The sequence below is a fragment of the Bidens hawaiensis genome, unplaced genomic scaffold, assembly GCF_021521415.1.
Source record: "Bidens hawaiensis isolate Kalapana, Puna unplaced genomic scaffold, B.hawaiensis_p1.1 tig00000760_1, whole genome shotgun sequence".
NCBI classification, from domain to species: Eukaryota; Viridiplantae; Streptophyta; class Magnoliopsida; order Asterales; family Asteraceae; genus Bidens; species Bidens hawaiensis.
Window position 1 is genome coordinate 2,966,530 of NW_027491043.1, and position 11,419 is coordinate 2,977,948.

Below are 11,419 nucleotides of genomic sequence, written 5' to 3' on the forward strand. Positions count from 1 at the left end.
ATTTAACAACGTGCGACAAAACGAAATATGCAAAACGGCAAATTTAATGGGTTGTGTACCACAATACATTTCCATGCACACTTTTGTAGAGTCGTACATCTTCCATTAGCATGTTTTACATAATGCAGCACATTTAGTCTGAAGAGACCATTATTTGAGAGAAAACCCGACTACTCCACTCACTCTTCATCTAATTATCGTCAGCCACTTCATGAGGGTGAAGATTATCAACTACAAAGGAAGTTCAATCATGGATCTATAACCCATTTCATCTTGTATTTTAATTTTATTCAATCATTCATGTTTTATTTCATCTTGATTTTGTAGGCTACTTTGTGTCTACGAACCATAGCTTTGAGTTGTTCAGGTGTTTTTAGGAAAGTTTCATAAGTGTTTTGTGTTGTACAAATTAAAAATCCAGAGGCCTCTGCGTTTATATTTACAAATGCAATATAATTCAAAAAAACTTAAGAAACTTAAAATGACATGTAGCATAGTCGCTTCAAGCTTGACCATCATTCGTATAAAAAGTGCTAAATCAATATGCAAACTACAAAGTCTATTAACTTAATGAAAAGATTGACTTCGGGATACCTGCCTTCAACCACGTTGTCTTTTTTTAGTGCTGGTCATATTTCATACACTTTTAAATATTTTGAGTTGGGTTTTTATTGAATAGTAATCCTAATTGGCTCATACTTGGATTTACAATATTTCTTTATCAAATGTTGGGTCGGATTTATGATAAGGAAGATTGGAATCTTCTCAACCTCCTCAGAAAACGGCTAAGTATGGAATTCGAGCAAGCCTAGACGATCGAGCATGGTTTTACTACTTCGAGCAAGGTCTTCAGAACCTTAAATGGTTAATTCTTCTAAGTGTTAAGGCTTCGAGCAAGCTACACTTCAACAAGCAAGAGTATTCTTCTATCGAGCATGGATTGCCAATCGAGCAAATAGCTTGATCATACAAGTTTTAACCAAGTGTTACAAGCACAGGATGATCGAGCACATGGGGACAAGCATGGATGCAATAAGAAAATGTCACGTGATCAAAGCAAGGACTTCGAGCACAGTTCAGTTTCGGAGCAAGATTTACATCCGAGCATGATAACCTCTATAGGTTTTGCGCTAGGTCAGGTCCTAACAAGTGGTATCAGAGCTATGTAAGCTTGCTGAAGGCCATGAGACAGAAGGTTGAGTATCAAAGTTTGAAGCTTTAAAGGCTTTTGTGCGTGACTGAGTTCAGATCTGAAGAGAAGTCAAGCCATGGATGAACAAGAAGTGTCGACTAATAAGATCCCGAGACTAGTCGGTCAAGAGAACTACATCAAATGGAAAGTGTTGTTTGAGGCCGCTGTTAATTACAATGATACAAAACTATGGAACTCCATTAAAGATGGACCCTATGTTCCTTCTCTTACCCCAAATAACAATGCTAATGTGGAAAGGCAGATGAAAAAGAGAGAGGACAAAGCCATGTCCATGCTGAAGTTAGGACTTTCTTGGGAGATTTTCAGCAGTGTGAATCATCACACTAATGCTAAAGCGATATATGATGCAGTTGTAGAAATGTTTGAGGGAATGTCGAGTTAAGGGATATTAAGAAGGATCGATTGAAACAACAACTTGACAGGTTCAAATTCAAGGATGGTGAGAGATTGAAGTCTGTACTGCAAAGATTCATGGCTATAGTGAATGAAATCAGAACCACAGATCTACAGATCTCTGATTTTAATTTCAACAAGAAACTACTCACATCCTTATCTGGTGAATGTTACACAGCATAGTGAATGAAATCAGAACCACAGATCTACAGATCTCTGATTTTAATTTCAACAAGAAACTACTCACATCCTTATCTGGTGAATGTTACACAGCAATCAAATTCATCAGAGAGAAGGAAAATTTTCGCAACTTTAAGTTGGATGATGTGATTTCATTTCTGCAGGCTGCAGAGCATGAAACGATTGAAAATCACATGTTGAAGGAGGAGAAACCCAGGTCGCCAGTGACTAATGCACTCGGTTAAAAAATCAACGAATGGTTTGGTTCGAATGGAAGTTGCTCGACTCGAATGGAATGGAATGAAATGGTGGAGTGGAGTGGAATGGAATGGTTGAGTGGAATGGAATGACTTGAAACAAAATTTCCAACCGAATTGAACCAAAAAAATTTCAGTAGGCTCCAAGAGATCTTTTCGCTAACCAAGAACTTACAAGTACACCCAAACACTGAAATTTCACAAACTTTTCACAACCAAAACCAAAGAAACTGGAACTTTCTATTGTGAACCCACAACTCACTTTTTCACACAAACCACACGTCTCAAACACTCAAAAAAATATCAAGACTCAAGCTTGTGACTCAAAAATTACAACTAGTAGAGCCGAAAGTTCTGATACCAATTGTAGATCCCGAAATCAGATCCGACAATGAACAGCTTTGTTCTTGATAAACGGTCGAGATGGGTGGGGTGAAATCATACGATCGAACAAAACAATATAACAATAATATAAATAGTGAACGACACTGTAATCGGTTAAAAGAAGCAAGAACCGACCCCACCCAAATGGGTTAAGTGAACCTTTCATAGGGTTCCCATTTTTCCAAAGTTTACATCTTAACCATACAAAATAAACGCACCGAGTGCGAAATAAATCGACTAAAAGCAAACTAGAACGACATACACAATCCTAAAAACAATATAGAATATTGGCGCTACACATAGCCTCAAACACACACACACACACATATATATATATGTATATATGTTTGTGCGTTTGTGTCTAGAACTCATTTGGCGTTCAAGCTTTTAATTCTACTAATCTTCATCCCTACTCAAACCATTGTATAGTAGTAACTACTTCATCTTGTCATTTACATTCTATATTAGAACTTTAAAGTAATCGCTTCATCTAAAGCATAGAGCCTACCAAAATTCTCTCATTGACCAAGTATTCACACACTACAATGCTCACATTAATCTGATAGCGGCAAAACAATTGATTCACATAATTAAGCAAACTCGTTAAAGTAATCCCACGTCCAAAGTTGTCGCTTAAACCCCAAAACTTAGATGAAAAATGTGTTATGCTATAACTATATCCTTGCGGTAACTATATATCTATGCGATACCTATACCGTCCGACACAATACATAGCATGAACTATATCAATTCAACTACTACCATGCATGTGCTTACATGCGAAAACTTACTTCAGTTTTTGAGAAACCCTAATTCAATTTGTTACGGGTGCTCGAACCGTTTAGTCTTGTAAATAAATTAGCATCGTTACTATATTCCACACACCTCGATTATCAATCCTTTGTGGTCCCATGCAAAACCGTTAATAAAGCTTTTTAGTCGACAAGTACCTTATACCGAACCGAACCGAACCAAACCAAACCAAACCTTGCAGTTGAGTTTCGATGATGTTTGGAATCGTTTTTGTTCTAACAAAGGAGATGAGGTTGGGGTTGATTATTAGAAAAGTATTAGGATAGTTCCACATTACCCTCTTTAACTACCAAATCTCATTATTTTCTTTATATTTAATATAAATCAGTTGCCTCAATTAAATACTTAAAGTTTATCAAACGAAATCTCGGGATGTTACGGTTGCACACATTCATGTTATAATGATATGTAATATAAATATATACGTAAATCCTAAATATTGTCAATTATGTTAACCGGTTGTTTCAACAAATTTGTTGGAGTAAATAACTAAATGTGCCGTTTATATATTCGCATAACTGGATGGTTTTAGCCAAGAGTCAAAGCGGATCAAAGGTATTGCAAAATGTGTATAATCATACGGAGCTTATCTGGAATCTATCCAAAAGAAACATGCAAAAAACCAAATTTATGAGCTTTGAGTTGTTTGGTTGCTTACAACCTAGTTTTCCAAGTGTTTTGAGTTATGCGAATTAAAACCCGTCAAGTTGATTTATTGGAATATACGTTTTAATTTTTGAACATAGAAGTTAGAAATAATTACAACACATATATAAAATCAAATATATTCAATTTTCTTGTGATTTTAATATTTTTAAAATCAGAATAATAAATGAATTCGTTCTTAATTGTTTGTATTCAAGCTGGATTGTTCACACACACATATGAATTCCAAAAAACATAATAAAACAAAATAAAAAAACCAGCATGTAAATAATACTAATACAATGGAGGATTAAAGAGCGTTTATAATTCAGTTACGTACAATATACATTAACTCAAATGCCCAGAAGAAGAAGGTAAATATGATACTACATATTTACAAATATTTTAGCATAAAAGCTACTTGTGTTTATTTAAAAAATGAAAAGATAATCAAAGGAAATAACATACAAATGAATAAAAATTCATAATATTATTAGTCTTTTCATAAACCCTATGTCAATTTAATCTTCTAAACCTGAAAGCAAGCAATATACAAAGGATAATTGAGCATGTGAAATGAATATTATGAAATACATGAACAAATTAACAGAAACAAAATATTTAGTGTTTGGAGGCTTTTCGTCAATACCTTATTTAAGACCTTGTTAATGAAGTCCTTCATATCTAACATAAGTTGATCGGATTCTGGCAACTCCGAGAAGAGAAAGAACTCATGAAATGTGTTTGGGTAGTCAATCAAGTACGCTTCCTTCCCGGACTTCTTGAGCCACTGGTAGTACCTTATATGTCGGTCCCGGAGGGTATCAAACCCAGCCGCGACCACCATTGTCGCGGGAAAATCCATTTTGGATATGTCCACGGCATTGGGCCCGGTAACATTGATGATAGGATGGTCTCGGTTGAAGGGTTCACCTAGGGGCATGAACGCGTTCCAAAACCAATCGGTCCGCTTCATTGTCACGAGAGGTACTGATCCATCCATCCGTATTTCAGAATCTGTTCGCTCCTCCCCGCCAAGAAACGGTTGGATCGCCACTAGCCCAATTACCTACAAGCCATCATACTGTTCATCAGCAATCATGCGGGTGGTATTTGTTGTTGGATTTTAGATCACTCATTTCTTCTTAATTTCTTACAAAATACAACTTACGTGTGTACGATGCTTCAATTAGAAAGATACGAAGTTGTTGATTTTTCAAACTAGGAAATTAGATATGTTTATATACGGATAATAATGCATGAATCCAGTAGCATATGTATACATATATATAGTTAAGTCGTACCTGGAGTTGCTGGAATTTGAATTGGGAGGCTCTTAGAGTCACATGATGAGCTAGGTGTCCGCCAGCGCTATCACCGACGATAAAGCACTGTGAAATGCTGGCATTCTCCGGCAGCCATTTTGACCGGTTATCTTCATTGTCCAGAAATTTCAGCACATCAAACCCATCGTCATGTTGGGAAGGGTGTCGGTTCTCTGGTGCAAGACGGTAGTCGACAGAAACAACAATGGCACGCAATTCGCTCGCGAACTTGCGGCCCACATAGTCTAATATCGCCACATCCGGGGAGAGGAAAATATATCCACCGCCGTGAAAGTACACCATCACCGGGAGATCTTCTTCAGCGTATTGCGTGGGGACAAATACACGGAACCAGAGATTGCGAGTTGGATCCACCATGACATCGTGTGTCTTGACACCGTTGACGGGTATGGACAATGCCGGGATCTGAAAGTCCACGAGATTGAGAAGACCGCGGGGCACCGTGCCGTCATCCCGGAGAAGTGGGTCGATTGCAAGGTCTATTGCCGATAGTACAATTCGTGTTCTCAAGGGCAAGGATAGCTGAGATTTCGGAGTTTCCGCTGCTGCTGATGATTCCATAATTAATTGAAAGACTTTTGTGATCAGAGAGGTACGTATTCAAAATTCAGGTTGTGTGACAAATGCTAAACACATCAACTCTATTTATACTGCAAAATATGCGACGTTATATCACACCATCTTTGAATATTTCAATATTTCAGTCAAATGAAACCTTCACCTGCATGTTCACACCAAAAAGGTTGGTCATGGTCAGGGTCTAGTTGAATTAAAAAATTCATCTTCAGTCAATAACTAATGTCTATTACAACTTTTTAGTTTTGTCAAAAATAAAAGGCTCTATTCATGATTTTCCCCTTCGTTAACTTGTTTTACATTGAATGTTTGTCCGTCACTTTTTATTTCAGATAAGCCGTCACTTTTTTAAAAAAACTTTCAACGTTTTAGTTTTACAAATGGCAAACATTTTGTACTAAATAAATGAAAATTAATATTGACAAATGTAGATGGGCAACTGTCACGAAAGAGGATGGTTGGAAACCATGGCCAAGTTGAATTATTTCTTTCAAATTAAATAAACTTTCACCAAATATTGTCTTCAGTAGTGTTTTTCAAATGACGATAACATATTTCAACTTGGCGCTCGGCTTTCAACTATGATGGGTTCTTTTAAATTAAACCTAGTATTCAACTTCTGATATATGTATAAGTGACAAATCACATTTTGGCAATTGCCAAGAAAGATAGGTCATAACTAGTTGCTTACAAAGCTCTTGTGCCAATAACTAATAATGCCGTTACGGTTATTAAATAATATAAAGGCTAGTTGGATTCCAATATTTAACAAATTGAGTTATTTTGTCCAATGTTAAATATAGGTAAAAATGTTAAATGTTCTTGTATTCCCTTAATTTTCAATTCATATGTAAAAATAGCATGCTGATTTAGTCGCTAATTTAGGTAATTTTATGAGTAGGAAGATTCATTTTTGTGACCCATTTGCGGTTTGTTATCGCTATTTTTATCTTAAATAGGGTTCTTATTAGTTGAAGCAAAAGGCAAATGCTCTAATTAGATTTAACGAAGAAAGAAATATAATGATTGTCAAACATGGATATTATTGTATCAAATTTGAAAACGAAATTTATAATTGCTCGATTATTATTATTATTTATATACTAGTCATGCTTGTTTTGGAATTTTCTTATGGTATTATGGGTATTACATGGAGCTAATTATGAAGTTAACACATTTGGGAGTTCTTTGCACAAAAGAGGTATCTGTCATATTAAAAACGAAATCTGATATGGGAAAAACGAAGATTTGGATGAACTAGTAGATATAATGCTGGGAAGATATGGGCTGCCCACTCCGACGCTGCCCCCCCCCCCCCCGCCCCGCCGGCCACCACTCTGACACCCGGAAAATCGCCAGCCACCTCTCCGTCCACCACTCCGACGCTACCACCACTTGCCGGCCACCACTCCGACACCTGGGAAATGTATGTTTTCATCATTGTTTGTTTATAATTTTAGGTTTATTGCTGATTTTTTTATTTTATAAATAGCAAAGTGAACCGATCGGTTTATTTTAACATGTTAATTAGGACTGATGTATGTGTTTGAACAATGGTGTTAATTAGACTGATATGTGGTGTTAATTAGTAGGGGTCTTCATGGTTCGGTTTGAAACCGTAGCAAACGGTTTATCTCGCAAACCGGCTGTAAAAAACCGGACCGAACTGTAATGAATTTAGATCTATATTAGTTGGGATAAAATATTAAAGTTATATTAGTACATTATTAGTCACTTTTTTTCAATTGTGAAGTAGGATGTTTAAGTATATTAATGCACTATAATATAAAAATTAGATATCATTCGTTTTTTTATCTCACCTATCATTTGAATCAACATATAAATGTTTCTAAAAAATGCACATGTCTTTTAGTTACAAATATTTTTAGTTTTGAATTCTAATCAAAAAAGCAAACTACAAATTGAAAAACCGTGAAACCAAACCGAAAACGGTTTGGTTCGGTTTCGGTTTTTATAATAAAAAACTGTGATTAATGGTTTGGTTCACATTTTGATCTAGAAACCGTCAAAACCGGACCACGAACACCCCTTTTAATTAGAACTGATTTGTGTTTATAAACAACGGTGATGATTATTTAAATATTATTCAAATATTATTATTTTATTATTCAAATATTATTTTATAAACAAAGGTGCCGATTATTTAAATATTATTCAAGTATTCAAAGTTTACTTATTATTTTAATATTCAAATATACTAGTGTAATGAAATTATTATAAAGTCCACCATGTAGATCATAACTTATCAAAGAACCATGAGAATCTCATGCTGCGGGCCACTCATTTTACTCATCACAAACTTAGAATACCCGCCCAAAATTGATTTAGAAATCAATTTTGGGTTGTCTTCGTTTTGGGACTGCCTTTTGAATGCTTTATTTCATTTAGGATGTGAATGTGTATTATATGATTGTTCATTTAAGAAAGATTCGGTTGTCATTTTCCTTTTGCTCCTCGGGTATATATATATATATATATATATATATATATATATATATATATATATATATACTTGGGAGCTGCCGAATTTTTCATAAACAAACAATCGTATAACACATATTCATATATGAGATAAAGTATTCAAAAGGTGGGTTTAGCAGCCTACCCTTGTAAATACTCAATCGGCCGTCTAAACAATCTTCCAATATTTTCCCGTAGCCTGAAACCCTAAATTATGTTTCAGTTGTATGATCATGTCCGCCGATAAAAATTGGATTACCCCAATCCAAGCATTAGATCAAATGAGTATCAGCAAGGACTCCAGTCTTTTATCGAGATGTACAAAAAGCAAGTTGATAGCAGAGGCTTTGTAAGATGTGCGTGTTAAAAATGTCAGAATTCTTTAGTAATACCTTACAAAACTATGAAAGGTCATATACGTGCATATGGATTTTGTCGGACGTATACTGAGTGGATCTATCATGACGAAAGTTTAATTCCTCCCGTTGTGATTGTAGACGAGATTACGCAAACTAACGATATGGCTGACGTTATCGAGGACGTTATGAATGAGCGTAGGGAAGAGGATACCAACGTTGATGATAGGGACTCGGTAGCGATGTCCGTGATGATTTTGAAGAGTTGTTAAAAGAAGCCCAGTCAGAATTATATCCTGGTTGTACCAAGTTTTCTTCCCTCAACTTTTTAACAAAGCTTATGCATATAAAGGTGAAAAACAAATGGACTAATAGTTCGCTTGATGAGCTCTTCGAGCTATTGCAATCTTCACATCCAGAAGGCAACAAGATTCCCGCTTCTCATTATGAAGCGAAAAAGACATTAAAGAAGATTGGCATGGGTATGAGTCGATAGATGTGTGCAAAAATGACTGTGCTCTCTTCTGGGCAGAATACCAATCGTTGCAGAATTGTCCTGTTTGTAACGAGAGTCGGTGGGTTGATACAAAAACAAAGGGTAAAAAGGTACCTCACAAGGTGTTACGATAGTTTCCTTTGACCCGACGTTTGTATTGTTCGAGGAACACGGCAAAAGAAATGATATGGCACAGTACCGGACGATCAGAAGATGGTATGATGCGTCATCCTGTCGATGGATCTTCATGGAAAGAATTTGATAAAAAGTACCTTATTTTCTCTAGGGAACCTCAAAATGTTCGCCTAGGGCTTGCAACTAACAATTTCAATCCACTTGGTAACATGTCTTTGGCTCATAGCACGTGGCCAGTTGTACCCACCACATACTATTTGCCTCCATGGCTATGCATGAAAGAGCCCTCATTCTTGTTATTCTTGCTAATTCCTGGCCCTAAATCACCCGGAAAGGACATGGACGTTTTCCTTAAGCCCTTGGTGTGTGAGCTTAAGCATTTGTGGCAAGAAGGCGTACGTACTAAAGACGCGGCGACAAACACATTCTTCACAATGAAGGCGGTGCTATTATGGACCTTAAATGACTTTCCAGCTTGTAGTAGTTTATCTGGTTGGAGCGGGCAGGGCTACAAGGCATGCCTGACTTGTAATGAAGACACTCCTTCAATGCATGTAACAAATAAAGTCGTATATGTCAGTCACCGCTGATTCTTGCATGCTAACCATGCGTGGAGAAAAAGTTTGAACTTTAACGGTGAGCCCGAGACAAGATCCCCCGAAACAATTTAGTGCTGCTGACATAGAAGATCAACTCAGTCGTCTACTCTATCGTGTACCGGGCAAGCATCCCGATTATGGAGGTGTTAAGATAAAGCGAGAGGATTTCGAGTTGAACTGGAACAAATGAAGCATATTTTTTGAACTTGAGTATTGGTCCTCTCTCCAGCTGAAGCACAACTTAGATGTAATGCATATCGAAAAAATTTGTGTGATAGTTTACTGGGTACTCTTCTAATGAACGATAAAACCAAAGACACGGCAAATGCATGAGTCGAGTTGAAAAATCTAAATATTCGAAGAACACAATGGTTGGAACGAAAGGGTAACAAGTTTTATAGGCCCCACCCAAAATACTCACTAAAGGTCGGTGATCGAAAGCTTTTCTGTCAATTTATAAAAGATGTTAAACTGCCGGATGGGTTTGGATCTAATATGAGCAAGAGAGTCACAGATAACAACTCTAACATTACTGGGTTGAAATCTCATGATTGTCATATTCTCATGCAACGCTTGTTACTGATTGGTTTTCGAGGGTTTTTGACCAAAGATATTTATACGCCCATAGTAGACCTTTACACATTCTTTAAGCAGCTTTGTTCAAGAACACTATTGGTAGATGATATGAAGAAAGCAAAGAAAGCCATTCTTTTGATATTATGCAAGTTAGGTTGACATATCCTCCGGCGTTTTTTGACATTATGGTTCATTTAGTTTTGCATTTACCAGATGAAGCACTTCATGGAGGTCCAGTCTGTATGAGATGGATGTATCCATTTGAAAGGTATATGAAAAAACTAAAACATTACGTTAGAAACAAGGCAAGGCTAGAAGGTTCTATAGCTGAAGGTTATGTTGCTGAAGAGGCTCTATCATTTTGTTCAATGTAACTTCGAGATGTTCAAACTCGGTTCAATCGCCCCGACAGAAACGAAGATGCCATTGTCAAAAAAACTAAGTTGTGGGTGTTTGAGTCTAAATGTCGCCGGGCTAGCGCAAAGAAGATCAAATATCTTACTATCAATGAGAAGGTCAATTTCGAATGGTTTGTCCTCGATAGCTGTCAAGAAGTTAGGGACTATATGAAGTAAGCACTCATCTCTTTAACTTTTTATAATCAATTAAATATTTTCTCTTTCTTTATTGGGTCTATATTTTTGTCGTCGATTTAGTGAATTCAGATATGAACATCCCAAAAATGACGTTAAAACTAAATTTCCAAAGTGGTTTCTCGAGAAGGTAAACCATATAATCTATTAGGTATTTCCCTTAATTTAGTTATGCATTTACCTGATCAAGTAATGCATTATTCTATATTTGTTAGTTATATTCAATGAAAGTACAAAATTCTCCTGAATTCCACCCAGAGTTGTATGCTCTGTCAATGGATGCGGAAATAAATGCCTTACTTACAGTGCTTGCATAGTCAAGGGTGTTCGGTTTATAGTGTGTGGTCATGACGTAGAACGAACAACGCAAAACTCC

At 36.4% G+C, this 11,419-nt stretch overlaps 1 pseudogene; it reads right to left on the bottom strand.

Moving 5' to 3' along the window:
* Positions 1-4,414: 4,414 nt before the first annotated feature.
* On the bottom strand, positions 4,415-5,792 carry LOC143533413 (putative carboxylesterase 18 pseudogene; annotated as a pseudogene).
* Between the last annotated feature and the right edge of the window lie 5,627 nt (positions 5,793-11,419).